Source organism: Cervus elaphus, chromosome 30 (genome assembly GCF_910594005.1).
Source record: "Cervus elaphus chromosome 30, mCerEla1.1, whole genome shotgun sequence".
Classification (NCBI taxonomy): Eukaryota; Metazoa; Chordata; class Mammalia; order Artiodactyla; family Cervidae; genus Cervus; species Cervus elaphus.
Window position 1 is genome coordinate 31909752 of NC_057844.1, and position 26965 is coordinate 31936716.

The 26965-nt window shown below is 43.1% G+C and overlaps 1 protein-coding gene across 1 annotated transcript in view; it reads left to right on the plus strand.

The window, feature by feature from the left end:
• FLT1 (fms related receptor tyrosine kinase 1) overlaps positions 1–26965 on the plus strand; it is a 197793-nt gene that overhangs the window by 33633 nt on the left and 137195 nt on the right. The window lies entirely within an intron of this gene.

Genomic DNA, 26965 nt, shown 5'->3' on the forward strand with positions numbered 1-26965 from the left:
AGCCAGTTTCCAAAACTTGCACAAGACTCTAGCCTTAGAGCGAGAGCTCTAAGAATGCGTAAATCAAAATTAGCAGGCACTTGAAGACACAAACTCGGGTTAAAAAAGGAAACAGCCAGTTGTCAGTGTCAATAGCATTGTGGATCTCCCTCCCAGTGAGTTAAAGAACTGCATCTTTGCAGTGAAGGCAGCACCTACATAGACTTAGGCTTTGGCGGGAGTCTTTTTTTTTTAAAATAAGGCAACTAGACAGTGTTTTACCGGAGCCTAGTATGTAATTTTCCAGATGCAGGGTTAGTCTTACAGACAGTAGAACAGTAAGTAGTATGATATCAGCAGTAGTATCTTAGCTCTTATCAGCCTGCTTTTTTTTTTTTTTTGAAGGATGATTGCTTTACAATGTTGCATTAGTTTCTGCTATACAACAGAAGTGAATCAGCTGTGTGTATACTTACTGCCCCCTTTGACTGAGCCGCTCTTCTGTTCCTGATCTGCCAAACCCATTTGCACATTTCGCACTTTTCTGGGTGGGTGGAGAACTGGAGGAGACACCAGCTTCCTAGCTAATCCCCACCATAGGAATGCAACCAGCCCACTTAAAAATAAGAGGAACCACCTTCCCCAAGATGGAAGAGAGGATGGTGGGCAGGACAGGAGGGCAGGGTTAGGAGAAGACACACCAAGTGCGCCAGTGGCAGTGGACCATGTCACCTGCTCAGCCATCTGATCGCTTTTCCTAGCTCCACATAGTAGGTTATGTTCTCTCTGCCCCTTGCAGAGGAAAGAAAACACTTCTGTTCCTGTCTCTCTAGCGGAAGTGGAGGCAAAATTCATTCTTTCTAAAAGTCTCATGAAACCTTCTCCTGTGGCTTTATTGGATCCACAGTAGAAATGTTTCCCTGGAAGGAATAAGGAAGATGACTTGTCACTTTCTTCCTCATAAAACATGACTTGTAAATCAAACACTTAAAATGAGTAAAAGAAGACCATCTCTGTTTTTTTCCCCCTAAGAAATAACACTCAGTTATTACCCAGCTCCTACATTACTTAGTAGATTTCATGATTTATGGAGCCAGTAGGTAGGGGTACAGAAACTCTCAGCTTCGATCCCCTTTGAAAATAGAAGAGACACTTAGTTATTTAGAACTATCTCTACTTCCACTGTACAACAGAGCAGATCTGGCAAATAACCATCACTCTGAGTGTCAAATTAGTTGTCAGTCTGGGCCCTGTGAGGGCAAAGTCCATGTCTGCCTTCATTACGTTTATCTGCAAACTGCCTGCCAGGTACAGTGCCTGGCTTGTAGCAAGAGCTCAGTAATATTTGTCAAATGAATACACACAGCAATTAACAGGGCTGTGTGGAATACTCTGTGGAAATTGACACTGAGGATGAATTCTAGGCCGAGTAGGAAAGAGCACCATCACTGATTATTGCTGTCTGGTGTGAGGCTGGAGGTGTGAGCACTGGCTGCCGTGTCCTGTGTGTATTATGTCTGCTTTCTGGTAGAAGTCCACAAATATTAGCATTAAGTTACCAGTCCCAGTATCTCAAAGCTCCCACACAGTTTGGTTGGACAGAAGGAAATTCTCTATCCCAAAGATCATATTCTTGGAGAGGGAAGGGCTGCAAAATGTACTGTTTGTGTTTCACAGGATATTACTCTGGAATATCATGAGTATTTTGTGTGTTCATTGGGAAAATCTTGGAGTCATTATTTTTAAGTAGCACTAGTAAGAAAAATTACATTTGAGTCAATAGTAGTAACCATAGGAGGGCCTCTGAATCTTCTTTGTTTGTTAATCGATTTGATGAGCAGATATTTAGGAAACACTTATTGGGTATCTGTAACTATACCGCTCTGAGTAATAACATGGATTTTGTTGTCTGTTTCCTGGTAGAACAATTTAGGTCTCATGATCACACTTTACTAAAATCCAAGTTAGTGAAGTGAGTGAAAATCACTCAGTTGTACCTAACTGTTTGCGATCCCATGGACTATACAGTCCATGAAATTCTCTAGGCCAGAATACTGGAGTGTGTAGCCTATCCCTTCTCCAGTGGATCTTCCTGACCCAGGGATCAAACCGGGGTCTCCCTCACTGCAGCCGGATTCTTTACCAACTGAGCTATCAGGGAAGCACAAACCCAAGTTAGCTGTGATGTAATTCATTAAGCAGTCGTAAACTTTTCCAAGTAGCCTAACATTTTATGCATTTCCTACTTACATTCTCTTACTAATTTTATTTCTGAGAAAATTTGGCCTTAGGCTTCCATTTTTATTGATATTTACAACATTACAGGTTTAATTTTGTTCAGGGGCACAAAACTTGTCTCTAGAGACTCAGGATTGTCCCTGGGACTAGTAACTCCAACTGGTTCCTAACACACAACTGTGATTACTTACTAGATATCAACTGGTTATAACTTATTTGTTGTTGAATATTTACTCTAGAACATGTGATTGGATGATTTCTGTCCCCCGTAAGAATGCGCAGATGCATTGGCATTTTGCTTTGGTTTTCTATAATTATGAGAAACACTATTAGACATATCTTTTGAAAAGGTATAGATTTGGGGTCTAATAGAGTTCTGAGAAGGAAATGGCAACCCACTCCAGTATTTTTGCCTGGAGAATCCCAGGGACAGAGGAGCCTGGTGGGCTGCCGTCTATGGGGTTGCACAGAGTCGGACACAACTAAAGCGACTTAGCAGCTGCAGCAGCAGCAGAGTTCTGAGAGGAAGAATCAGGACTGCATAGCTTTGTCTACATAATGTCAAGTGCCATATATGGATTACAAGCAAAACTATTATTTAGATGCTTCCCACCTGAGCACAGATTTGGCTATAACATCTGATATTGTATGTGTAATGTGAGGAAAATCAATATCACCACTTTAATATTACAGCTTGTATAAATCCATCGTACCTCTGACATAATGCATTAAAATCAATTTAATTACTTGAGTAATTTTAGTTAGCTAATTTACTTAATTACTGATAAATTTAAATTCCCCTTAATAGAATATCTTCTTACATTTGTGGTTTCACTTTATTTCAACAAATGGTTTTGTTTCCATTATACTGTCTAATTCTTACAATAATCCTATGAAGCTTTCTTCTCTTCATTTCAGTATACAAGCAAAGGGCCTAAAATCCACTTCACATGAGGCTACAAGGGGAGTGATGGAAAAGAGTTAGCAGCAGAGTAAGGAGGTCAGATTCTCAGTGGCAGGAGGAGATCAGAGGGCAAGATAAGACAGGAACAGGAGGCAGGGGCTGGGACCAAGGTCACTGTCATCATACTGTGGGAAAGGAGAGAAGGTGATGGACTGGGGGGATTCAATCCACCTTGGTGAGCTGGTGGGTTGTGGTGGAAAGGAGGAGAGATGGTGACCCTTGAAATCTGTAGAGGCACTGGGGCAAGTGGCCCTGGTCCCACAACGAAGGAGAGCTTTTTCTCACTACCTTACACTGATGCTAAGACAATTGACATCCTCTCCCATTACACCCTTGGCTTGATCCTGCCAGATGACTGTTGAATGAGAGTAGCTGAAAAATGCTATATATGTTTTCTCAAAAAATTGCTTTTGAGAAAATGAATGGAACTTCCCAGCAATTATAGCTACAAAAATCTGGGTCATAAAGAAAATTCTAAAACACTCCTCACTGTTTTGCTAATTAAAATAAAAATGGTCATGCCGTTGGGCTGAATGGTCATGCCAGGGTTGGGCTTCCCAAGTGGCTCAGTGGTTTTAAAAAAAAAAAAAAATCTCCCTGCCAATGCAGGAGACACAGGTTCGATCCCTAGGTCAGGAAGATCCCCTGGAGAAGGAAACGGCAACCCAGTCAAGTATTCTTGCCTGAGTAATTCTATGGACAGAGAAGCCTGGTGGGCTACAGTCCATGGGATCACAGAGTCAGATATGACTGAACATGCACGTGTGTGTGTACACACACACACACACACATGCTAGGACTACTTGCACATGCATGCACGTGCACACACACACACACCAGGGCTACTTAGGTAGCCCTTAGGTTGGTGGTCATCCCTCTGGCAGAGAAAAATGAATATATTTGCATTTTTTTTCTAACTCTGGTACACACAAGAAATTGGGTCCAGATGAGCCTTTTCTAAGTTAGAGGATTTCATTGCAATTAGTATTGTAATATACGAGTTGTGACTGTAAAATAAGGAAACTGACCAGAAGAAATTTTAATGGCATCTTCGAAGTATTTAATACTTGGTCAGTGTCTCCAATTTGGTTAGAAGACCTTGAACTTTTGAGTTCCCCATGCTTTGAAATCAACCTGAACCCCTCCCTTCTCCAGGGCCAAGATCGTCAGGGCTCTTAAAGTATATCATCTTCTCTCTAAGAGTTATAGTTGAAAAGGCAAAGAGGAACGGGGACCTGTGTGCTGTGGTTGAGTGGATATCTTCTCATTCTTCCCTGTAAAAGAAACCCACGTCTTTTCTTCTGCTTCTCTCTACTTGATTGTTTTTCTCTCTGTGTCTATTAAAGCAAATGGTTTGGAGCATTTTCACAACAGATTTTCCTGTCTTTGGTTCTTCTTTATGTATCAAATGAATGTGATTTACCTAGCAGTTTCATTTCCGGTGGAAAAATAATCAGACTCACTGGGTATATAACTGAAAAGTGGTAGAAACTCCAATATCCCAAGGATCCAGGGGGAGAATGATCACTGTGCCTTCACGTAAATGTATTTAGTGGGATAAAGCTCTGCATGGTTATGGACCCAAATACGAATATTCAACAATAAAGGTACAGACATTCTAAGACAGATTCAACATAATCGCTTATACAGCACTTCCGGTTTCCCTCAAGAGCTTTTGCATAACTCTGAGATAAATCACATTGGTGTTATTTCTTCCATTATATGTATGAGAAAACAGCTGCTGTGATCTGCTCAAGACAGAGTGAATGAAATGACTAGCCAGGAAGAGGATCTAGGTCAGACCCCCAAGGTAAAGGCTGTTTCCACTACGCTGGGAGATTCAGTTACTGACTTCAAGCTGTAGACCAGTGGTTGTTTTTGTCTTTGGGAATAGAGATTATGCAGTTACTACGTTCTATTAAATTTCAAACTCAGTGTTTTTCTCTTGAGGAATGATAGGTTATACTGGTTTCAGACTGTTTTTCTGAGTGATCGGTCTCAGAGAACCAGACCCCAGTCCTAGAGAGCTTTGGGGTGTTACCTGACGGAGTCAGAACCTGTCGTCACTGTCCATTTACACAGTCTGTCACCACTGCATTCCAGCTCACACCACAAGGTGAAGAGACATTTCTATTTACTAAGATGAGCAGGGCTCTTAAAAACCCCAAATGTTAATGGGCTGTGGAATCAAATTAGTGGGTTGTGGGATTTCCCTGGCAGTCCAGTGGTTAAGCCCCCACATTTCCACTGCAGGGAGCATGGGTTCACTCCGTGGTCAGGGAACTAAGATCCTGCATGCTGTGCAACATGGCAAAAAAAAAAAAAAAAATTATCCAACTAATAAAAATAATTGGGAAAAAAAATTAGTGAGTGGTTATTAGCATTTAAAAAAATAAAGCAGAGTAAATGGAAACTAACTTTATTGCAAAATGCAAGGGTAACTATTGTATAGTGAAACTTTTTTAAAAATAGAACTTGTTTCCCAAACACACGCACAGATATACACGATACCCACATAAATGTAAAATACATGTGAGTGTATGTGTGTGTGTTTTTGGGTCTGATGTGGAAAGTGCTTATTATTGTGGAACTCGGCACAATAAGTTTAAAAGTTTCAGTCTGATTAAGTAAGGTAAACTTATTAAAATGGTAACAGGTGTGGCAGGGTCCTCTCTACGCTTATATTTGAGAAAACAACCCCCGTTTTGAGCTCCCTGGTGGTTTTGGCTCATCACTCCTGAGCCAGAGAACGTGGTGGTGAAAATAACCCCTCTCCTCTAGTTGACATGGCTCCCACCCTGGGGGATGCCTGTGTGCATCACACACTCATCACGCTCCTGAGACAGCGGGTGTGACCCAGGAGGTGCGGTCAGCAGGCGGCATGTGTCTTTGGACGTGGATCACACACCTGCTGCCTGCAGGGCCCTGTTGTTCGTTCTCCGGGAGGCACGAGCCACGTTCTGGCATCTTAGGGTTTTGGAGACCCCTGGTCCCTCTCTAGGACTATGACTTCTATAGATTAGTGAGGCTTTTAAAATGCACGGGTTTAACTTTGGGAGATAATAGCTGTTGTCCAAAAACAAGGCTTTCCAGGGAGTGAAGAGGATGCCTGCAAGAGTCCTGACTGAGCCTCCCACCCCCGCCCCCGGAAGGACTTCCTGAGGTTCTGTGGATCGTTCTGCCCCGACACCATCTCCCCTGGACCCCTGCCTGGTCCGGTGCACCTCGAAGCACACACAGGGTGCTGGGGTGACCCTGCCTAGCCGGATGACGCCTGAGCAGTGGGAGTTTGTTGCCTCGCTGGCCATAGTGCATGGCAATTCCAGTCAGCATGACCATGAGATAAGCGGGAAAAAAACAAGCAGAGACATGGAGTAAAAGAGTAGCAATGTGCAGACTTACTCAGAGTCTGCTTCCACTTTCTTTTCCAGATTTACTCAGAGTCCACTTCCACTTTTCTCCAGATTTACTCCACTTCCACTTTTTCCTGGCTGGTGATGACATTTCTAAACCAGGGGTGCACCAAGGGTGTCAGCCCCCCAGCCCACACCGAAAGGTCCCTCTCATTGCTTAAAACACTTGACATTTTGTAGCAAGAAAAAAAAAAAAAACTTAAGAAATCAACTTACAAAAAAAAAAAAAAAAAAAGACCACTTAACCACAGGTCGGCTGAGTTCTTGTAGGTCTGGATTGCTTTACCAAATTTATGACATTATCTGTTATTGCTTGGTTACTGTCCAGGGTCTGGTCTGGTTTTCACAGTCAGTTTTCAGCAGGTACACATCACCCCTCCCGCTGCCTACCCAAAGAGCTGCTCGCCTCGCCCCCCTTACTCCATGTCCATCCTCACTCAATGCATGGCTTCTTCCACTTACTTTCCGAAACCTCTGTCTTTTTCTAGCGTGACTGCTCCCATAAGAAGGGGTTCCCAAAGTTTCCGTCTTGGGGGCTAAGACTGATGGTGCTTGAGCCTACAGGTATTGAGAAGAAAGTGTGCCAGACACCTGTGCCCCAGGAAGCAGCCGGTGCAAACAGGTCAGGTGATGGCTCATGTTTGCCATCCTTCTCACATCATTGCCTGATGGATTTGCCCAAGAGACGGACCAACATGTTGGGATGAACAGAGTTTGGACTCAGCCTCTGGATTACTCATCTGGAAACCCCAGTGGGTTTCCTGAAACGGCAGCAGCCTGAGGCTGACCTGCATTAGCAGAATTCTACTCTGAACCATCCTCTGTAAAGAATTCCTAGAGGGAACTTACCTGGCTCTCCAGGGGTTAGGACTTCTCCTTCCAATGCAGGTTCGACCCTGGCTGGGGACCTAAAATCCCATATGCCTCACAGCTTAAAAAAAAAACCAAAACCTAAAAAACAGAAGCAATACTGTAACAAATTCAATAAAAAGTCCACATCAAAACAAAAATCTTTTTAAAAATTCCCAGGTATTTCCTGGCTTGCCTTTGCATATAGCTTCACCAAAAATCTAGAACAAGGTCAGATTTTCCTGGATTTTTTTTTTTTTTTTTTTCATTTTGATGAAGTGGTGAAAAAGAAGAAACAGACTGGGCTAGGATTTTAAGTAGACTCTGATGACATTGCTGGTTGGAGGTTTCCCTGGGGACCAGACCCCTCCCTATACAGCCTGGCGCTGTGCTCCCTGTAAGGCTGAGGCTTGAAGGAGATTATCTGCTCGATCCATCACGGGGGACAGCTGATTAGGACCACATGGCGAGAGTTTGGAGTAACTTAACTCTTATCCACTCTCCTTCCAGCTACGTGAAAAGTTGATGGAAGACATTCTTGATCTCATTAAGCCCTGCCATTTCACATTTCCCTTCTAGAGACACTTTTGTTATTAGATGCCAAGGGGCTTTGACTCTGGGAAGCGTTGACAAATGGTTGGGACAGAAGCCACATGTGGATTTGTGGAAAGTCAGGGGTGCCGCATCTTCTTTCCGGAGCCCTTGCCCTGAGCCCTGGGTTCCCCCAGCACGTTCCTGGGAGTTTCGTCTTTAGCTCTTGGTGCGTGTGTGCCCCGTCGCTCAGTCAGGTCTGACTTTTTGCAACCCTGTGAACTGCGGCCCGCCAGGCTCCTCTTTGCACGGGATTCTCCAGGCAAGAATACAGGAGTGGGTGGCCATTCCCTTCTCCAGGGGATCTTCCTGACCTGGGTCCCCTGCATTGGCAGGCGGACTCTTTATGCTGAGCCACTAGGGAAGGCCTAGCTTTTGGTGGCACCTGTCAATGAAAAGTTCAGGTCCTCCCTTCAGAGAAAGAGCATTTCCTGACACTTGCTAGGCTCAGAAAAACGGGGCATGCCAGGTCTCAGGAACCGCGTAGCTAAGCTTTGCTCGCAATAACAGCGTTATGTGTCACCAGGCATTGAGTACAACTACATAAATGCTTAAAAGTAATCAGAATGAGCATTCTCTTGACTGAGCCACTTGGGCAAGACTTGGAAAAATTAGTGATTGAGGTACAATTATGAAATCTCAATGGCAGTGAAGTCCAAATAAAAATCCCATAAAATTGACCATATCCTCTCATGTTTCCCCTACAAACAAGAAGGGTGGAAAACAGTCCATCAAAACTTTATGGTTTTTAAGGATTTGAAAAATGTCCTTCATGTAATTTCTTTAAGAAAAGTGAGCAAGGGACTTTTTCCAAGAGAAATCCCCTCAAGCTGAAAAGGCGTTAAGTTTCTGAGATTTCATAACTTTCTTTAACAATGGCAATGAAATGCCACCCCGCCTGGAGACAAGGAGGTTCCCTGTTATGATCTTGGTGGTCCTTGCAGCTCAGACACTCCTCAGTTTTCCTTTACTGTTTGAAATATCCATTGTTTTGTCATCCAAGGCATTTTTGCTGGGTTGTGTTGGCGGTCGTAGTGGCTGACTGTGCTATTATTAATACAATCAATGCACCGCCCTTCCTTCCTTCATCAAATACCAATTAATATACTATATTCATTTTTTTATCTTATTTTATATTGGAGCATAGTTGATTTACAATGTTGTGCATTTCAGGTGTATAGACAAGGGATTCATTTATACATATTCATATATTTTTTCTTTAAAAATTTTTTCTGATGTACAGTTGTTGTGCCAACCTCTCCTGTCCAGCAGAGTGACCCAGTTATACACATACCTACATTATTTTTTTTTAATATTCTTTTCTGTTATGGTTTATTCCAGGAGACTGGATATAGTTCCTATGCTATGCAGGAGGACTTTGTTGTTCATCCATTCTAAATGTAATAGTTTGCATCTGCCAACCCCAAACTTCCAGTCCATCCCCTCCCTTCCCCTCTCACCCCTGGCAACCACCAGTCTGTTCTCTATGTCTGTGAGTCTCCTTCTATTTTATAGACAGGTTCATTTGTGTCATGTGTTACATTTTGCATATAAGTGCTATCATATGGTATTTGTCTTTCTCGTTCTGACTTACTTCACTTAGTATGATACTCTCTCGTTGCATCCATGTTGCTGCAAATGGCATTATTTTATTCTTTTTTATAGATGAGTAGTAAGTCCATTGTATATACGTGCCACATCTTCTTTATTCAGTCATCTGTTGATGGACATTTAGGTTGCTTCCATGTCTTGGCTATTGTGAGTAGTGCTACTATGAACATGGGGGTGCATGTACCTCTTTGAATGAGAGTTTTGTACAGGTACATGCCCAGGAGTAGGATTGAGGTGTGTGTGTGCTCAGTCACCTAGGTGTGTCCCACTCTTTGTGACCCCAAGGATTGCTGTGTCACTTGGTAATTCTGTTTTTAGTTTTCTGAGGAACTATCTATTTTTTTTTCAAATTCTTTTCCCATTTAGATTATGACAGAATATTTAGTAGAGTTCCTTGTGCTATACAGTTGATTCTTCTTGATTATCTATTTTATATAGAGTGAAAGTGAAAAAAAGTGAAAGTGAATGTCACTCAGTCATGTCTGCCTCTTTGCGACCCCATGGACTATACAGTCCATGGAATTCTCCAGGCCAGGATACTGGAGTGGGTAGTTGTTCCCTTCTCCAGGGGATCTTCCCAACCCAGGGATCAAACCCAGGTCTCCTGCATTGCAGGCAGATTCTTTACCAACTGAGCTATCAGGGAAGCCCTGATACAGAGTATCTTATATATATGAGGCTTCCCAGGTAGCACTAGAGGTAAAGAAAGTGAAAGTGTTAGCCACTCCGTTGTGTCCAACTCTTTGCGACACCATGAACTGTAGCCCACCAGGCTACTCTGTCCATGGGGTTTCTCCAGGCAAGAATACTGGAGTGGGCTGCCATGCCCTCCTCCAAGGGATCTTCCTGACCCCGGGGATTGAACCTGGGTCTCCTGCATTGCAGGAAGATTCTTTACCACCTGAGCCACCAGGTAAAGAACCCCTCTGCCAGAGCAGGAGATGCAAGAGACCCAGGTTCAATCCCTGGGAAGGGAAGATCCCCTGGAGTAAGTGTACATCTAAATTGTATTTGAAACAACATGATCCAGGGTTTAAACTGGATTCAGTCCCCACTCTGATATGTGCAAAGTTTTTGTGCAGATTCCTTAATAAGAATAATGGTTCATACTTAGGTCTCACCATGTTTTGGATGCCACTCTAGGCGCCTGTATTGGTTAAGGACTTCATTCTCATAACTTCCTAATCCTAGGAAGCAGCACTATCATTTTCACCTTCTTTTCACAGGAGGGTTAAGTAACTGCCCATATAACTAGTCTGCAGTGGAGAAGGCAGCACTTTAGTCCCTTCTCCCATCAGGAGTTCATACACATAAAATGCTTAGTTTTAGTGTCTGGTGTGTAGTACACACTGCTCATGTGTTTGCTGTTAACTGCTGCTACTGTTACCGTCTTCCCAGCCTTGGTTTCCTTTTCTGTAAAATGGGAAGAGTTAGCACTTTGTGTGGCTGTGGGGAGATTCAGCGGGAGGCCGTACACAAACTCTGTGCCTACACTTAGGAGGACTGTGCTGCGCTTAGTTGGCCTGTTGTGTCCAACTCCTTGCGACCCCATGGACTGCAGCCCACCAGGCTCCTCTGTCTGTGGGGATTCTCCAGGCAAGAATACTGGAATGGGTTGCCATGCCCTCCTCCAGGGGATCTTCCCAACCCAGGGCTTGGACCCAGGTCTCCCGCATTGCCAGTGGATTCTTTACCGTCTGAGCCATAATCAGTCGTAATTGCTGTGGTGAAAGGCACTGAGCTGGGCAGAACAGAAACTACAAAGATAATCCCCTCAGTTTGCAAGGGCAGCAATTAGTGATGCAAATAAAACAGGTTACAACCAACCCTATAGCAAAGCCCTATGGGAAGAGAGCAATGAGAGGGGCGTGGATGAGCGGTGCTCCACCAGAGGCAGCACCAGTGTTCTTGCACTCATCTTTCAGGTCTCCAGTTAAACATCACCCATCCTGGGACGCTCCCCAGGCTCCCCCAAACTAGGTTTGCCCTCCCCTCACATAGGACTCATCTCACCAGCTCCGTGAGGACCAGGAGTGACTGTCTTGCTCACTCTAATGGCTCCAGCCCTGGTGTGCCAGGGAGGAGGTGCTCAGAGATGTTTGCTAAATGAAAGAAACATGGAGTTTTAAAATTTATATTGGTCTCACTGGTCCTCCTGGGCATTGATGAGGAAATACAGGGCAACAGAACAAAAGAGCCACATTGAGGGCAAAAACACACACGTCACGTGACAGAATCACCATCCCAAAAATATCCAACTGACCAGAACTGTGACCTGGGATTAACCAAATGAGATCTGACAGGAATAAGTGTAAAGGACTGTATTTGGCTGGCAAAGCCGGCTGACTGCCCTAGGACTATGGGGAAGGAAGTAGCTGAGACAGCATATGTGAGAAGGACTTCAGGATTTAGTGAACTCCATGTTTAGCCAAGAACCCAACCTTGAACACCATTAACAGGTGGATGGGGTTCGGGATGAAGGTGGTGCCAGGTCTTGATGTTCAGTCACTCAGTCGTGTCCAGCTCTTTGCGACCTCATGGACAGCAGCACGCCAGGCTCCCCTGTCCTTCACCATCTCCGGAGTTTGCCCAAACTCATGCCTGTTGAGTTGGTGATGCCATCCAGTCATCTCATCCTCTGTTGCCTGCTTCTCCTTCTGCCTTCAGTCTTTCCCAGCATCATGGACTCTTCTGGCTCTTTGCATCAGGTGGCCAAAGTATTGGAGCTTCAGCATCAGTCCTTCCAATGAATATTCAGGTTGATCTCCTTTAGGATTCTCTGGTTTGGTCTCCTTGCTGTCCAAGGGACTGTCAAGAGTCTTTTCCAACACCACAGTTCAAAAGCATCAGTTCTTTGGCGCTCAGCCTTTTTTACGGTCCAACTCTCACATCCGTACCTGACTACTGGAAAAACCATGATGGTGGTGATTTATTCACTAAGTTGTGTCCGACTCCTGCAACCCCACGGACTGTAGCCTGCCAGACTCCTCTGTCCGTGGGATTCTCCAGGAAGAACACTGGAGTGGGTTGCCATTTCCTTCTCCAGGGTACTTCCCAACCCAGGGATTGAACCCAGGTCTCCTGCATTGCAGGCAGATTCTTTACTAACTGAGCCAGAAGGGAAGCCCATGGCAATATTTATGGCATAGTTATACTTAAAAATTTTTTTATACTTATTTAATGTTTATCTAAAATTCAAATTTGATGAGATATCATGTTTTTATGGGCTTCCAAGGTGGCGCTAGTGGTAAAGAACCTGTATGGAAGTACTGGAAAAACCATAACTTTGACTATACAGACCTTTATTGGCAAAGTGATCTCTCTGCTTTTTAATACCTTCTCTAGGTTTGTCAAACATTTGCCAGATCTTACCATTTAATTTACATTTCAAGAGGAACAGGAATTACAAGTAAATTCTATTATCCCGCTCCCATACTTCATTTTCCTCATCTGTCAAATGGGTACCTGCCCCACTGGGTTATAAGCATCAAGTAATCTGACAGTTCTGTTATTGTTCACTGGCAAGGAACAACAAAAGGAACAGAAATGTTTTGAAAAGTAAAGAACTGGGTGGAAAAATATCTCCTTTAAAGTTTTTCTCTAAAAAAAAATAAATAAATAAAAGTTTTTCTCTGAGGCAAAGAGATCAAACTTCATCTTTATAACTGCTGATGGTACAGATACTATTTAAGAATGAAAGAAGTCAAGACAGGCAGATTTCATCTTGATGTAAGCAAACACTCTGCAACATCTAAAGCTCTCTGGCAGTGGAACGACCTGTCTTGGGAGGTGGTGAGTTCCCTGTGTGTCCAGGGATTCAGACACAGCACAGGTGCTCACTTGGTGGGACTGGACAAGATGACGCCCCAGCGCCTTCCTACTGTTGACACTTGAGTGGGACCGAGTGTGCCTCTCTATCCTTTATCGATATCTGGCTGAGGTTCATTACCATAAATCATATTTCATCCTTGAAATCCAGTGGGATAAATTCCATTGTCAGTCTCCTTGGATAGGAAAGTTGGAGAAATTTAATACTGTGTTCAAGGTCACATACTGCATGTACGTCCCAAGTCAAACTTGGGACCCAGATCTGATAGACTCAAGGCCCTGTTCTTGCCAATATGTTCTTGCTGGGCTTCCCTTCAACCCCCTTGGAGGTTTGTGTGCAGGACAGAGAGGAGTGGGGTGGGGGCTTGGGGGGCAGTGCCGGCTTGCAGACCAGGAAGTGTTCCGGCCAAATGCCGCTGGTATGCGTTTTGACTGGCAGGCACAGTGCTTTTGACTGCCAATGTTTAATAATTGGAGAAGTTCACATAAAAATCTGATTTCCTACTTATCTTGAAAAACTGGAACTCTAGCTGTGCTGGCCTGTATTCCCACTTGGCAACGCTGGCTGCAGCGACCAAGGACTGGCCCCATGCTCTCAGCTGCTACCGCCCCTGTGGCCTTGCATCCGGCTCTCTCCTCCTCCCCGCCCAGCACCCCCCTAGGAGATGTCAGGGTGCTACTCCCTGCGTGAACATTTCACATGCATGCTCAACACGTCACAAGTTTTGGGACAGGAAAATGCCTGTCATGTTTTCTAGAGGGAACTAAGCCTCAGAGAGTCACAGGGTGGCTGTGCCTGACCTAAGCAGGACCCTAGCCTCCAATGCCAACAGTGCAAAACCCTGGAGGGGATGTTCTCCTGAGAGGGTAGCTGCCCTCAGGGAGAACCCGTGTCCCAGGGGCCAAACACCCCTTGCACTGGAGAATGACTGTCCCCTGGAAGGACATTCATCTCTTGGCTCCATAAGATAGAGCTTTATCTGGTTGGACAGCTCTTGGCCCTGAGGTGGTAATGACAGAGATCCCAAAACATCCCCAGCACGTTATAGCAGAGAGAGCTAAGCAGGGGGTCCAGTGACTCGAACTTGATGTTCACAGTAGGAATTTCTTAACAGTCTGGCCTTTCATATTTCTGATCTCCTGCCAGAAGACCCCACGTCCCTGGGCCATCTTTCTTTCCCTCCACCCTTCCTTCCTTCCGTCCCATCTGTGGGGTATTTGAAGACGTAATTGTCACTCCTAAGTCATTCTGAGAGTCAGGGCTAGATTTTGGTTGATGCAGAGAGGATGGTCTAGGACCAGGACACCTGGATTCAGGTCTGGCTCAGCCATTTGTGCTATCCTTGTGCCTGTAGGAAGGTCTTTTCTCGTCTCTGGGACTCAGCTTCTGCTTCTGTAATGTGAGAGGCTGTGTTAGGGTATCACACAAGTCCCCTAACAGTTTTATAATCTTTCAATTCAGAGGCAGAGCTGGGAATAATAGGGTTTGGGACATGGCCCCAAATCTTGGCAGTAGAAGAAAGAATTGTAGTTGCCCATCAGTGCTTGCTTCCTTCTTCCCTTTCTCCTTTATTCCTGTTTCATTTCTTTCCTTCCTTCCATCTTTCCTTTCATCATCCATCTGTCATCCCTCTATACGTCTGTCCTTCCTTCTTCCCCCCTCTCTTCCTTCTTACCTTCCTTCCTAACTTTCTCTTTTACTTTCTTTTCCTCTGAGATGTTTTAATTGATCAAGATGAAGATCTGACTTCGTGAAAATAGAAATCAACTAAGCATCTTATGCAAATACCCAGTGAGCAAGGTTCTAGGGAGCCCGAGAAACTGCGCCCTTGTCTGCCTTTCTGGACTTAAAGTCTAGTCAGTTATACCATCTCCCTGGCACTCCCCTCTTACTTAGATCTTCAACTAACGTACTTAGGTCTTAGCTATAAATTAAAGAGAATTTATTCTCCTTCAAGGCAGAATTTAGTATTTACTTTTTCCTCTAATCAAAAGGAAAGTTTCTGAGCCGGGGGGAGAGGTATGTGTGATGTCCACACAGCTAGAGCTGGATTCCATGGAGTTGCTGTGTGCACAGGACCACACGTCCTGATTTTGCCTTGTTTCTTGCTTCGTCTGGTATCTTCTCAATAAACATCAGTTGCCGGTGCACCATGTACCCAGCCTCTGCTGGACACTGGGTTTAAATGATTGATTACCCCAGTTGCCTGACTGCTAGATGCGCATATTTCAAGGAGCAAATTCACAGAAGATGCAGGAAGAAGGGGAGGGGGCTGAACCACTCTTCCTGTCCTCGTCTCTCCTAAGTCTTGATCTTTTGTCTTCTCCTAATGTCCAACTTCGGAGAAGGCAATGGCATCCCACTCCAGTACTCTTGCCTGGAAAATCCCATGGACGGAGGAGCCTGGTAGGCTGCAGTCCATGGGGTCGTGAAGAGTCAGACATGACTGAGCGACTTCACTTTCACTTTTCACTTTTATGCATTGGAGAAGGAAATGGCAACCCACTCCAGTGTTCTAGCCTGGAGAATCCCAGGGATGGGGTCGCACAGAGTCGGACACAACTGAAATGACTTAGCAGTAGCAGTAGCAATGTCCAGCTTGCCGTTATGAGTGGACAAATGGGACTTCCAAATGAGATAAGGGAAAACTGTGTGCTTCTCTTTTGAAGGAAGGTAGGCAGTCAGGAAATGGCAACCCAATCCAGTGTTCTTGCCTGGAGAATCCCAGGGACAGGGGGGCCTGGTGGGCTGCCATCTATGGGGTCGCACAGAGTTGGACACGACTGAAGCGACTTAGCAGCAGCAGCAGGCAGTCAGGAAAGAGTTTTTTTGATCTTGTATCACACAAATAATATATTCATGTTTAGTTTTAGGATAGCATCTTGAGTCTGAAATATGGTGCCCTGTCTCTGCTTATCTTGCTGTAATAGAAACATTTGTGTACGGTCTCTTGTAGATGGCAGAGCCTGGCACTGATATTCCTACGTCAGCCATAGAGGGGATTATCTCACTTCTGAATCTGGGTGGGTAGTGAATTACAGCTGAGGTTTTACTTGTTCACTTGGATAACCAGCATGACTCACTAGGAAATACTGTGTGGACTTGAATAGATACATCGGTCAAGGAACCTCCTGGCTGAAGGAAGACAGAGATGTCTCACTATGTTCCCCACAGACCTGGGACTGCTAAGTGGGAACTAAACTAGGTATTTACAATCAGGATGGTTTTGTCATGGGAGAAAATTTTTTGTGAGTGGCTTCCTCAAATGCAAAGAAGAGTGGGAGAGAAAGGTTGGAGGGACTCTATAAGATAAGGTAGTCAGCACTGAATGATCTCTGGTTACAGAAAACAGGGGGTCACCATTCCTGAGATAGACCCCAGGGTTCTGTTCTCTTTCAAATTAAGTGTTTTGAGATATTCACATACCATATAATTCACCCATTTAAATTGTATAATTTAATGGAAAAGATGCTGATGCTGAGAAAGATTGAGAGCAGGAGGAGAAAGGGGCAACACAGGATGAGACGGTTAGATGGCATCATTGACTCCATGGACATGAGTTTGAGCAAACTCTGGGAGATAATGAAGGACAGGGAAGCCTGGCGTGCTGCAGTCCATGGGGGTCGCAAAGAGCCGGACATGATGGAGCAACCGAACAACAAAAATGGTCTTTAGCACATAGACAGACATATGCAACCATCACTACAGTCAATTTCAGAACCCTTCATTATCTCAGAAAGAATCTCTGTACCTTTTAGCTGTCACCCTTTACCCTTCTATACCTCCCAACCCTAAGCAAACACTGACCTACTTTCAGTCCCTGTAGATTTGCCTATTCTGGGTATTTCATATAAACAGAATAATAAAATATGTGGCACTTTATTATTAAATATATAAATATGTGCTGGCTTCTTGCACTCAGCATATGTCAGGGTTCGTTCATGTTGTACCAAGTATAAGCACTTCATTTCTTTTTATTGCCAAATAATATTCCACTCTATTGTATGGGTCTCCCACATTTTAGCCGTCCATTTATCAGTAGATGGACGTAGGAATTGTTTCCATCTTTGGGCTGTTATGAATAATGCTGCAGTGAACAGTCATATGCTAGTTCTTTTGTGGAACAAATTTTCATCCTCTAGGGTACATACCTGAGGGAGGAAGTACCAGGTCATATGTAAGCATAATTGTATGTTTAACCATTTGAAGAACTGCCAGACTGTGTTCCAAAGCGGCTATCTTATGTTGCCACCAGCAGCATATGAGAGTTCCAGTTTCTCCAAGTTCTTGCCAGTACTTGTTACCCTGTGTTTTCATCACGGTCCTAGTGGATTTGAGGCAGTATCTCCTTGTGGATTTGGTGTGCATTTCTCTGATGGCTCATGATGTTGAGCATCTTTTCATGTGCTTATTGATTATTTGTACCTCTTCTTTGAAGAAATGTCTTTTCAGATCTCTTTTCCATTTTTTAATTGGATTATTTGTTACCAAGTTGTAAGAGATCTTCAATTTTTTATTAGATTATATATTAATATATTTTATGTAGTTACTTATTCTAAATATGTATTATAAAAATATTTTTATGTTCTAGATAAAATTTAGAGGTATCAATGTTAAGATGTGCTGTGCTTAATTGCTTAGTCCTGTCTGACTCTTTTGCTACTCATTGGACTATAGCCACCCAGGCTCCTATGTCCATGGGATTCTCCAGGCAAGAATACTAGAATGGGTGTCATTTCCTTCTGTAGGGGATCTTCCACACCCAGGGATCAAACTTAAGTCTCCTGTGTCTCCTGCATCACAGTCAGCTTCTGTATATCTAGATTCTAATATATTCTAGATATATAAATATTTCTGTATTCTAGATACAAATCTTTTATCAGATATTTTCTCTCATTCTGTTCGTTCTTTTTTCACTTGCCTGATGGTATTCTTTGAAGCACAAAAGTTTTAACTTTTGAGGAGGTCCAGTTGATCTACTTTTTTCTTTTGTTGCTTATATTATGTATAAGAATCCAGTGTCAAATCTGAGATCATGCAGATTTACTTTTATGGTTTCTTCTAAAAGTTGTATAGTTTTAGCTCTTAAATTTAGGCCTTTGATGCATTTTGAGTTCATATTTATGTATGATTTGATATAAAGGTCCTCTATTTGTTAGTGTGTAGAGTTGCTCCAGCATCATTTGTTGAAAAGACTGATCTTTCCCCATTGAATGGTCTTGGCAGCCTGGTTGAAAACCAGCAGACCATGGACTCAAGGGCTTATTTATGAACTCTTAGTTCTACTTCATTGATCTGTATGTCTGTCCTTATGCCAGTACCACACTGTCTTAATCATGATTGTTTACAGTTTTAGTAATAACTTTTGAAATTGAAAAGTGTGAGTCCTCCGACTTTGTTCTTTTTCAAGGTTGTTTTGGCTCTTCTGGGTCCCTTTCAATTGTAAATTTTAGCATCAACCTGTCGGTTTCTACTAAGTCTTCTGGCATTCTGATAGGGATTGCAGTGAATCCATAGATCAATTTGAGGAGCACTGCCATCTTAACAATATTAAGCCTTCCAATTCATGAACATAGGTGGTATTTCCATTTATTTACTTCATTTCTTTCCTCAGTGTTTTTGTGGTTTGCAAAATACAAGCTTCACACTTCTTTTGTTAAATATATTCCTGAGTATTTTATTCTGTTTTGATGCTGTTATAAATAAAACTTTTTTATTTCATTTTCACATTTTTCATTGAAAGTACATAGAAGTATATAATACTTTTGCATATTGATCTTGAATCCTGAAATCTTGCTGAACTTATTTACTAGTTCCAATTAATAGTTTTTTTTTTTTTTTTTTTTTTAGTGGACTCCTTAGGATTTTCTATATACAAGATCATGTCATTTGAAAACAGAGAAAATTTCTTCCTTTCAAATCTGGATGCCTTTTATTTCTTTTTCTTGCTGAATTGCTCTAGCTGGAATGTTTATTGCAGCATTATTCATAATAACCATTGAAGCCCTAGTACAGTGCTGAATAGAAGTGGTGAGTGGACAACCTTGTCTTGTTCCTAATCTTAAGGGGAAAGCATCCAGTATTTTATTATTAAGAGTGTTGTTAGCTGTTAAGTTTTTTTTGTATTATCAGATTGAGGAAATGCCCTTCTATTCCTAGTTTTTTGAGTGTGTGTGTGTGTGTGTGTGTGTGTGTGTTTTGTTGTGAAAGGGGTTTAGATTTTTTAAATTTATTTTTTAATTAAAAGATAATTGCTTTATAGAACTTTTTTGTTTTCTGTCAAACCTCAACGTGAATCCGCCGTAGGTGTACATATGTCCCCTCCCTCCTGAACCTCCCTCCCATCTCCCTCCCCATCCCACCCCTCTAGGTTGGTACAAAGACCCTGTTTGAATTTCCTGAGACATACAGCAAATTCCCGTGTGCCATCTATTTTACATGTGGTAATGTAAGCTTCCATGTTACGCTCTCCATACATTTCACCCTCTCCTCCCCTCTCCCCATGTCCATAAGTGTGTTCTATATGTCTGTTTCTCCATTGCTGCCCTGAAAATAAATTCTTTGGTACTATCTTTCTAGATTCCATATATATATGGGTCGTATACGATATTTATCTTTCTCTTTTTTACTTACTTCACTCTGTATAATAGGCTCTAGGTTCATCCACCTCTTTAGAACTGACTCAAATGTGTTCCCTTTTATGGTTGAGTAATAGTCCATTGTATATATGTACCACAACTTCTTTATCCATTCATCTATCACTGGACATCTAGGTTGCTTCCATGTTCTAGATATTGTAAATAGTGCTACAATGAACATTGGGGTACATGTGTCTTTTTCAGTTTTGGTTTCCTCAGGCTATATGCCTAGGAGTGGGATTGCTGGGTCATATGGTGGTTTTATTCCTAGCTTTTTAAGAAATCTCCTTACCGTCCTCCATAAGGGTTTGGATTTTGTCAGATGCTTTTCCTGTACCTAATGAAAGGATCATGTGATTTTTGTTTCTTATTCCATTGATATTGTATATTAATGACATTGACTGGTTGTTGGATGTTAAATTAGTCTTGCATTCCTGGAACACTCTGCCAGGTGCGTAATTCTTTTATAGGTGTTGGGTTTGCTGGAAATTAAGCTTTTTTTGCATCCACATTCATAAAAAATATTGACCTGTTTTTCATTTGTGATGTCTTTGGTTTTGGTGTCTGGGAAACACTGGCTTCATAGAATGAACTGGGAAGTTTTCCCTTTTGTTCTTTTAGAAAAATTTGTGAAGAATTGGTGTTCATTCTTTAGATATCTAATAGAATTCACTTGTCTTCTGGGCCTGAGTTTTCCTTTGTGGGCAGTGTTTTGATGACTGATTCAATCTCTTTTCTTATAGGTATATTCAGTTTGTCTGTTTCTTTTGAGTTAGTTTCAGTAGTTTATGTCTTTCTAGGAACCTGTTTATTTCATCTGTTATCTAATTTATTGACATACAATTATATTATTCCTTTATAATTCTTTTTATTTTAGTAATGTCGATAGTAATATCTACTGTTTCTTTTCTGATCTTATTAATTTGTCTTTCCTCCTCTTGGCTTGTCTGTCAAAAGGTTTGTCGATTGTGTTTATTTTTTCAAAGAACTAGCTTTTGGATTCGTGAATTTTTTTCTAATGGTTTTTTGGACATGACTTAGTGACTGAACAACAAGTTTCTTTCACTTACTGGTTTCTAATTTCATTCCACTGTAGTCAAAGAACATACTTTGTATTATTTCTATCTTTTTAAATTTATTGAAGTTTGTTTTATGGCCTAGTGTATAGTCTATCCTAGGGAATGTTCTGTGTGCATTTGAGAAGAGTGTGTATCCTGCTGTGGTGGGTTCTGTTTATGTCTGTTAGGTCTAGTTGGCTATCTGTGTTGTTCAAGTTCTTTATTTCCTTTTCAGCCATCTCTCTAGTTATTATGTCCATTATTAAAAGTAAGGTATTGAAATCTTCATCTATTATTGTTGAATTTTCTATTCTTCAATCCTGTCAGTTTTTCCTTCCTGTATTTTGGTGCTCTGTTGCTAGTTGCATATATATTTATAACTATTATATCTTCATATATATTTATAATTATTATATCTTCCTGCTGAACGCTATCATTATTACAAAATCCCTCTTTACCTCTGGTAATGGTTTTTGTTTTAGTCTATTTTATCTAATATTTAACAACTGAACAACAATAATTATTTATCTAATATTAGTATAGCTATTTCAGCTTTCTTGTGGTTGCTCCAAAGCTCTGTTTTGAATTCTCAAAAGCTTTGGTGGGCAACTAAAGTCAAAAGTGCAATGTAAAAACTCTCATTTCTAGATAGGATCCTTTTCATGGTGTTGGTTAATTACCTTCTTATCCTCTTCACTTCATCCTCAATAAATTAAAATCACATCCTCCTTGAAAATAATTAGGAGTCCTCATGACCAGGACTTAAGAGTTAAGGTAAATGAAATTAAAGGGAAAAGAAATCAGGAAAAAGTTTATGAAAATCATGGGAATGAACAAGTACTCAGAAATAAGATGTTTACTCTTGAACTCCTCTTCAGTCTGAAAAACCCCCTAAAATCCTTGGGCCATTCACTTGCTCCACACGCCATAGAAGAGCTCCTAGGTGATGCCCTTGGGAAATAGACTGGCACGAAGCTTGCCATGCTGGGACCTCTGTGTCTGTGTGCCCTGATATGCCAGAGTGATTACAGATATCAAAAGGAAAAAACACATTGAAAAAGTAGGTATAATACCATTCTGAGCATGGGTCCCTGTTTCATCTTCCCCTGTGCCCAAGCCTGCCCGTTGTCCTGAAGGATGACAGCCCAGCTACTCCTACTGGATGAGAAAACCTCATTCTGTGCCAGCTTCCTGTCACTGCTGTGAGTTCTAAGAGTTCAGAGAGGGGAGGGTGGTGTGACCTGCCTGCCTCTGGGTGTGGCCTGAGTCCCTGGTGACAGTGTGTCTGCACCGCGGGTACACCGGCGGTCTCCGGAGCAGCTCTTCCTCACTCTTTCAACAACCAGCCACTTTGGTCTCAGGAAACCACTCCACAGAGCTGGCTGGGTTTAGAAGTCGTTTTTAATTTTGTGACAAAGACAAATGCGTCCTATGGGAGTAGTAAGTGGTTTTACTGGTGATATTAATGGAACCGTGACCTCTTCTGTATCTGTGGTCATACAAAACAAAAAATGTTTGTATTATAATATGTCAGGCAAGTTCATTCTTAGCCCTTCCTTGAAGCAAATTGCAGAGGAAATATACTATTAATAAGCCTGGAGAATAGTGTGTGTGTGTCTGTAGGCATAAGTTCATTTGTAAACATAGTGGATTTATAATGCCACTATTAACTGTGCTACAAATGGTGTGTTTTGAATTATGCTGGGACGGACACCAATCATTGAAGTTCTGGTATTTTTTGAACAGTGGGCCCAGTGCTAAAATTGGCATTGATTTTTAAAGGCCAATAGCTATCATGAAATTCAAGTGTTCGAGGGATCCAGAGCGAACTAGGGCAAGATGAAATTCAAAGGCATGTTGCATTAGCTGCTTTTGTTTTCTTTTGGGATTGGCATTCATTAGACTAAAAATGACTACACCAAGGTTTGCTGTTTCCTCAGGAACATTTTATGCCAGTGTCCTTTGTTGAAAATGGTTGCTTAAGGAGACAGTAAATTCAATGTGAAGGATTTACAATTTAGTTACATGAATTAAACTATTTCCTGGTGTTTGTGTTTACCTTGGGACTCACAAAGGAGATAAAAATATAGACTCACAGGAGGAAGGAAAGGAATTGATCGAATCCCAGTAGTCCTGCCTGGATGTCCAGCTCAGCAGTTTTATTCAGGGGAGGAATTTTGTGCTGATAAGTGAATCTTTGTCTCCGTATAATTAACTCTTCCTCTCTACAGATGCTACTACACTCACTGAGCCTTCCTAATAGACATATAACTATTAATGTGATAGTTAATGTCTCCTAGTATACTGGACAAAACTGATGTAAATCACATGCAAAATTTATAGTTTTCCTCAAGTAAAAATGCTTTAAGACATTGAGATTTACGTGCAACGATTTAAAATGTTGTTGTAAAATCATACATGCTCATTCTAGAAAATCTGACAAAAACAGAAGGGCTTTTCTGGTGACTCAGTGGTAAAAAAATCTGCCTGCAATGCAGGAAACACAGGAGCCTCGGATTCGATCCCTGGGTCGGGAAGATCCCCTGGAGGAGTAAATGGCAACCCACTCCAGTATTCTTGCCTGGGAAATCCCATGGACAGAGGAGCCTGGCAGGCTACAGTTCATGGGGACACAAAGAAAATAATAACAACTCGTAATACTCAAAGGGAATCATGGCTCACATTTTAGTGTATTCGTTTTGCCTTTTTTTATGCCATTATATTAATATAAATTTGTATTTTTTGTAGTTTAGATCTTGAGTATAATTTATGATTTTCATATATCCTAACCCCCCTTTCTCAAGTTCAAATTTCTCATAATGAGAAAATTAATGGCTAACACACACACATCTGCCAGGTACCATTCCAGACACTTTATATGTATGAATTCATGTCACCCTTGAGACAGGTATTACAGATGAGGGATGGAATTGGTGAAATGCTTTGCCCACAGTCTCACTGCTAGTAAGGGGCAGAGCTGGGACTCGAACCCTGGCTGTGAAGTTTGTGCTTTTTTTTTTTTTTTTTTGTGGTCATGCAGCTCATCTTTCCTGGACTAGGATTTGAGCTTGCGCCCTCAGCAGCAGTGAAAGCATGAGTCCTAACCACTGAAGTGAAGTGAAAGTCACTCAGTCATGTCCGACTCTTTGCGACCCCATGGACTGTCCAGTCCGTGTAATTCTGCAGGCTGGAATACTGGGTTGGGTATCCGTTCCCTTCTCCAGTGGATCTTCCCAATCCAGGGATCGAACCCAGGTCTCCCACATTGCAGGCAGTTTCTTTACCAGCTGAGTCACAAGGGAAGCCCAAGAATACTGGAGTGGGTCACTGGACAGCCCTAAATTCTCCTAACATGTACGGTCTTAACCACAACCTATTGTCCCCCTCACTCCCCCAACTCTGAGCCTTGTCCCGAGGCTGTCCCAAAGGCACCCCCACCCCAGCCTCGCCCCGTGGCGAGCGTCCTCACCTGGGAATTCCTCCAACACTAGACCGTGTGACATCACACATACTTGCCGCAGGGAACTGTGACAACCTGTCTCTGAAGAACAATCGCCAGCAACAGTGCTTCCTCTGACGAGGGAGCGGGCTATGATGAGGGGAGGTGGGGCAGGGAAGGAACCTTGGACTGGAGCTCAGAAGAAACTGGCCTCTGGGGTTTCTGTTCACAGCGAGACAACTCTCTGCACCTGTTCATGCCTCTCTCTTCTCATCTGTAAAATGAGAGTTGGAGAGTAGTCCGTTCACTGGCTCATTCATTCATTTCATATGAAGCAGAGATGAATACCGTCTGTCTCCTCTCCTCAGAAGTCATCATCCCATGTGTACCCAGGGAAGTCGTGTTTTAGGTGCTGTAACAGGAGAGTTCTGGGGCTGCTGGCAAAGCCCCTGAGGTGGGCTGGGATGGGAAGTGGGAAGGGCTGACCCAGGAAGGCTTCCCAGGAGACCAGGAGGAATTGTTCAAGGGTTTCTGATCATCTAAGATGGGCTGTATCGATCGGGTCCCTCTAGGGTCCCCTCTGGTGTATGTCACACACCGCCATCTTCAGCGGGCTACAGCAAGGTCCCTTTTTTGGTGGTAGTGGAGTGTGTGTGTGTGTGTGGGTGTGTGTGGGTGTTAAAACTACAGAACTTTATCATTTCACATTCTACGCACTTGAGGTGGTGGCAGGGCCGTGCCCCCCTGAAGCCTGTAGGGAGCTCCTGTTTGCCTCTCCTTACCTTCTGAGGGGGGCTGGCGACCTTCAGTGGCCCTGACCTCCAACTGCATTGCTCCATCTCTGCTTTGTCTCCATATGCGTTCTCCCTGGATGTCTCTCCTCACATGGCCATCATCTTATATGGACACCAGGCCCATTGGACTAGGACCCCACCCTACATAACTGAAGTAACTCTATTGGCAGTGACTCTATTTGACCCTAGTGAGGTCGCATTCTGCAGTGCTGGGGTTAGAACGTATAGTTTGTGTGTGTGTCGGGGTGGAGGGAGGGAGACACAGTTCATAACAATGTCTGTAGCCCCCATTCAGTCCAGGCAGCCATGGCCCTCATCGTCTGTTCAGCATCCAGGATGATTCTGAACAGCGAGCAGGTGAGGGCCCGGGGAGAGTCTGCACAGGGCTTCTTTCCATCTGGGCAGGGAGGGCTGGGTCCAAGGGGAGAAGCTAAGAGCAGTGTTTCCTGAAGAGATGGCTGTCTGGGGATTCCAAGGGCAAGATAGACTGCGAGGGTGTTTCTGAAAGAATGTTCAGTCCTGTCCCTGCAGGAGCTGCAGGGATGCCCAGCACGCGGTTTGAGTCCTTCTGACCTCTGAGGTGGGCAAAATGCTGTCGACTGGGGAAAAAAAAAATCATAATGTGAGAGTCATGAGTTAAGTTTTATTGGGGTGAAATAAGGACTATAGTTTGGGAGACAGCATCTCAGATAGCTCTGAGAAACTGCTCCAAAGAGGCAGAAGGGGGGCAGGGAAGGTCAACATATGTGATTTTGGTGAAGGGTAAGTACATGCAGTCAAGCATATATTATTTTTTTGCAGAAGATTTCTGCTTGTCTTGAGGAGCAGATGTCACCAGGAAGGATTTTAGTGCTTTTTTTAGACATGAGGAGATGCAAGAATTGGGCTCATAAAGTCAGCTCCTGAGAATATCTATCTAAAGACTGACTCTGCCCATTTTCCCCAGAGCGCCTCATTCCTGCTGTCCACCCTGAACTCCCTTCAGAGGGTGTTGAAGGTCAGCCCTGCAGAGGCACCTGATTTAATCCTTGTAGAGGTAGAAGGCAAGGCCGATTTGTAGTTGACAATGCCATGCTTTTAAGGGTGATCTCTTGGTGATTAGGTAAAGCCCTTTCCAGGTCTCTTCGCGAGCACTCATCATGCTTTACTGTTCGTAGTTGTGCGGTGCGGGCTAAAGAACCAGACACACGTGCTTGTGAGATAAATGCAGTGTTCACCCTGCTTCTGCTGCCTTCACCCTACCCCCTCCCCTGAAGTAGTTCAGACCTTCTCGTTTTACTAGTTGGTCTTTCAGCTGCAGAAAGCGGTGGAGGCCTGTTTCTGTCATTCAAATGGAAATCCTCTCTCCAACCTGACACCTTGGTCCCCCACTCTCCACTGACATTTGTACTCCTAAGACTATAGACCCCTGCACCCACCCCCTCTGACTTCTGACAAAGGCTCAGGAGGGCGCTTCCTGAGGCCCTTTTGCAAAGCTGTGGGAAGACGTTTATGCAGAATATTCACCTTACTCTCACTCTGCACTTTTATGGCTTTTTCTCTGAGTGATCTAAACACCCCTC